Genomic DNA, 4,671 nt, shown 5'->3' with positions numbered 1-4,671 from the left:
ATTTAATCTAAAATTAACTAGGATAAAAAGAGAGAAGTCTTCATTCTTTTCTAACTAAAAAAAATTCCAACTCAAATAAAGAAATTAGACTTCATAGGCATTTGCTAGCTATATCATAATATTCAGAATTTTACATTAAAATACTAGCTAGAAGATATTATTTGAGTTTTTTAGCCTAGTATAAATATCCATAATTTGTCCAACGCATAGCTGATATGGAACTAAATACGCACTCGCACAAGTCCTCATATTCTCCCCCAATTTAAGTTCTGGTGTCTTTGCCAAATTAAAAGTCGAGATTCCTTCAAGTCCAATAACAAGCATCATTAATCCAATTACAAACACCACAATTAAGTGGTAGTCAACTTATATATGCCCATGTTGTAGTGTTCCCTAATCCATATGGTCATAAACCAAATTCACTCTGATACCATTTGTAACAACCAGAATCTCACCTAAAAAGATTTGTCGAAAGATATTATTTGAATTTCTTAGCCCTATATAAATTTCTAGATTGTATATTAATAATATCGAAGCATCACAACAATACTCAAAGTGTGAAAACCATGAGATTCCAGAAAGGAGCAAAAGTACCAAGCTAGAATGGCCATGCCTTGCATAACAAAGTTTTTTTGAAGGCATGGATAGAGAACTGATACGTGGACAATTTTTCATTAGCTTACTGCTTAATCTCGGAAGCTCAGGCTAGTTGGAAATGAGTCACAAATATAAATCAGAGCTAACACTCCCCCTCGTGGCCCAGACCAAGCTCATAAAGAAATAAACAATTAAAGAGACTACATAGGTCAAGATGACAACTGAATTAATTTCATAGACATTTGATTTAGATGGGATCCAAGCCATTGATGCAGCAAACCAAGACCTGACATTATGCTAATTATCTTCTTAACCAATAACTTAAGCAAGATCCAACAGAGGATATTGAAATTCGCATCTTTGTCACGCCAAAAAGCTATACATAGACAATCCCTGTTAGTCTTTTTTTGACAGAAAGATTGGGATACAATCTTTGTTATTGACTTATTGTCATGTTAGATAGTTGGAACTATGCTTAGAATGATTCATGGTTGTGATAGTTGATCATGATAGTCTGTAGATGAGTAATTAATTGTCTTGTGTGGTTTCTCATTCTTTTTATTGATGCACTGCCATTAAGAAGGAAAAGAATCGTTTCCTGTAGGGGATTTGTTTCATAAATCTTTCCATGCAGACAAATTTATGATCCACAAGATCTATCTAACAAATGCAGCTTCATTAAGAAGATTTCTTGTACTCGGAATGAAAACACTCTGCAATCATTCTCAAAAACATTAAAACCTCAACATGAAAGTATGTTAATATGTTTGGAAACAAAGTGGTGTAAATTGCAATCTGTCTCCAATGAAAACCTCTATTAACTGATGAAGAGGACATATATCTACACTGGCGAAGCATCCAACTATATGGACAGAACAGTTTGGTATTTACATATGATTCCACTAGCAGTAGAAGATTCCCATGGAGGAAGGCTCAAAACACTTCACCAGCCAAAGCTACAGCTGAAGTAAGTAATTTTACAAGACTATATTATGCCTATGATTCTGGGAGACTGGGAATGGCAAAGAGGAAAAAGAGAAGAAAAGGAAGCTCCTCTGAAGGAGGTGATGGAAACCAAAGCCTTCTCCACATCCTCAGCAGGGTTGGTCTCCAGCAGAAAGACAATGTGCTCCATTAGCTCCTCTTCGCATGGCACCATTAGAGGCCCATGGCTTCTAGTTCCAAACTCCTCCTCTGCCATCTCCAGCAGCACTCGAAAAATGGGGTGGTCCAGATACTTCAGAGGGACAACATACCTCTTCCCCCCCTTGGCATAAACCACAAAGTGCCCCTTGCTCCTCTTCTTCCCTCCCTTGGCTGCCAACCTTTGCCATTTCCTCATAATTATCTCACCTAGCTTATTGGAGCTCATGGAACTTTTCTTCCTTTTCCCTAGGCTCACTGCATGTAGGTACTTGGGAGCTTGGAAATGATGGGAAGGGGAATGGGGGCTTATAAGGAGCCAAGGAGAGATGAAGAGGATAAGGTGAAAAGCGTGGTAAGGGATTTTCCTATGAAGCATAGGAAGGAAAAGGACAAGATATCCTATATGTCCCTTTTTTTTTTGTTTTTTTTTGGTAAGGGGTTGCGTGAGGTGCTGCCTCTGTTGAGAATCTTTGGGAGATGTGGCCATTACGTTGGGAGGGGAGATGAATTTTCTCAGAAGAAAGCGAGTGCTGCTGGACTTTGTAACCCAGCCTGCCATGGATCTTTTGCTAGCAGTAGCATGGCAGGAGCTAGGAAGGGGTTAGTGTTTTTATCCCATGGTTTGAGAGATTCTAAAGAAATTACTAAGGCTAATTATTTGTCCCTTTGTTATTTCTATGCATCATCCTGTTCATTATTTTTCTCCATGAATTTTCAGCTTAATAGTGATCAAGTGCCTAATGCCATTGGTGCTGGCATTAGTCATCATCTAATCCTCCAACCATGTATGGCCCTAATGTGGTGAAATGCCTTGTACCAGAAAGATGACAATGAGCCACCAAGGTGCTAGCCTAGTGGTACTGGGCAGCAATTCTAACCACAAGGTCCCAAGTTCGAATCGCTACTACCGGAGCTCACTACTTTGGCCACTGCTTGTACTTGTGGTGTAGGACCGCTCTTGAACCGCTGGTAGCCGGGGTCGTGCTGGGTGTGACGTACTCACACGTAGAACTCGAGCCAGAGCTCAGAAGAGTAGCTGAGCCGGGTCTACGGGTGGGGAGGGTATGAGTAAAACCGGTCGGGGTGCCCAAGGCCATTTCTGCCCGCATCGAACATTCTCCTGGTGGGGCAGGGGTCTAGTGGGGCTGCTATGCGGGGGTGGGCTTGTCCCTTCCTCCCCCTACCCCTTTTTTATTAGCCAAAAAAAAAAAAAAAAAAAAGGAAAAGAAGATGACAATGAATGATGGAGCATTGAAAAGAAATTTTGAAGTCTGTCAACCTGATGATGCTTCAATTTATGGCTTGTATGGAATTTATGTTAGCTTCCTGAAATATATATATATATATATATATATATATATATATATATATATATATATATATATATATATATCATTCCCACTGCAGAGATGATCTCAGCATACTATTGGAAAAGATTTGATCTGAGCACCTTGAACTTTGGATTCTTTGGCAAGAGCAGAGTTTCCCTGCACTCCCCAGAGTTGGTAGTATATAATAGTAGACTAGAAGTTGAATATTGGATAGCTTTCCAAACACTTTGCTGTAGGATAGTAGAGGGGGGATGGATTCTTTCACATTTCCTCGTTTTCAAAGCATGCAGTGGTTTGGTTATGGACAAAAAGCCATGTCACCGTCAATGTATCGGGAAAAGAAGCATATTATTATTCTATTGGCAATTTTTGAAACGAAGATCCCTAAGGAGATGTTTTTTTTTAATAAGTCTTAAAAATCATACACCCTGAGCATGAATACATCTATATAAAGTCAAACAAGAGAAAATGGTATCATCTCGTAGCTGCACCATAGGATACCACCTGAATGTTGTGTAATAAAAAAAAAAAAAAATCTAATCTGCAGCTGTATTCGTCTCCCTGTGGATATGAAAAGCTTGGAATGCAGTTATATCATTAGTCAGCTTGAAGATGTCATGAGCAAGGGTTGCCCATATGGCATCTTGCAGTGATTTTAGATTTACTGAATTACTGTGGCAGAGTCGTCTTCAAATTGAATGTGGTCCGCCCCTAGAATAAGCCTGGCAATAGCTAATACCCTCCCAAGTTATTCTCAACTTCGCACTGAGAACAAAAGACATTAAAGATGCAGCTACCACCAGCCACCAGCAATCTAGAGTCGAGGCTGCGAGGAATCAAAAAGGTGTTCAAACTGCATGAAACTCCGTATATTTTACATGGTCCTGCGCCCATGCTGCCTTTCGATCCGCTCCTATCATTGTTTTTCTCTCCTTTATTAGCAGACCAATGGCCGAAGCTAGAAAAAAGGTATTCTTGCTTAATACCTAACATATTTCAGTAGTAGTATATGGCTTTTGAAACTAATTTTGGATTCCACAACATTCGAATTAGAGTTGGATTTTTTTTTTTTTTGGTACATTTAAAGGGGGAGAGACTCTGCAACTAAAATCTATAAAGGATAAACCCTGCTGCCTCAGCAGACACCAAACTAAGATTAGAGTTGTATATAAATACAAGATTTCAACTTAGCGAGGATTTATTTCAGTTCCGAAATATAATTAGGAGCAAATGGCTTCCGTTAATGCCAACATTTCAATAGAATCATGTTTAAGCAACATGCTTATGTTCTAGTTCATCACAGTTTTTCTTTCAGTAATCTGTGGTAGTAGCCATCAGTTTATGCAAATCATGGCTGCTGCAAAACTTTTATTTATCCTCCTCTGAGATGCAGTAACAACTGAACTGATGATTGAAGGGTTCAAACATGATTTCTTTAATAAAAAAAATGAAACAATGTGCAAGCTCATTCAATGTGATCCTTTGGTGTTAGGCATGAATGAAGGTTTTAGCATGATTTCCTTGAGAAAAAATGAGATGCCAACCCACAAGGAGAAGCAATACCTATTTCAAAGCAAAATAGAGGATCTCACAGCAT

This window comes from Phoenix dactylifera, chromosome 2 (assembly GCF_009389715.1).
Source record: "Phoenix dactylifera cultivar Barhee BC4 chromosome 2, palm_55x_up_171113_PBpolish2nd_filt_p, whole genome shotgun sequence".
Lineage (NCBI taxonomy): Eukaryota > Viridiplantae > Streptophyta > Magnoliopsida > Arecales > Arecaceae > Phoenix > Phoenix dactylifera.
This window is presented reverse-complemented; position numbering follows the sequence as displayed.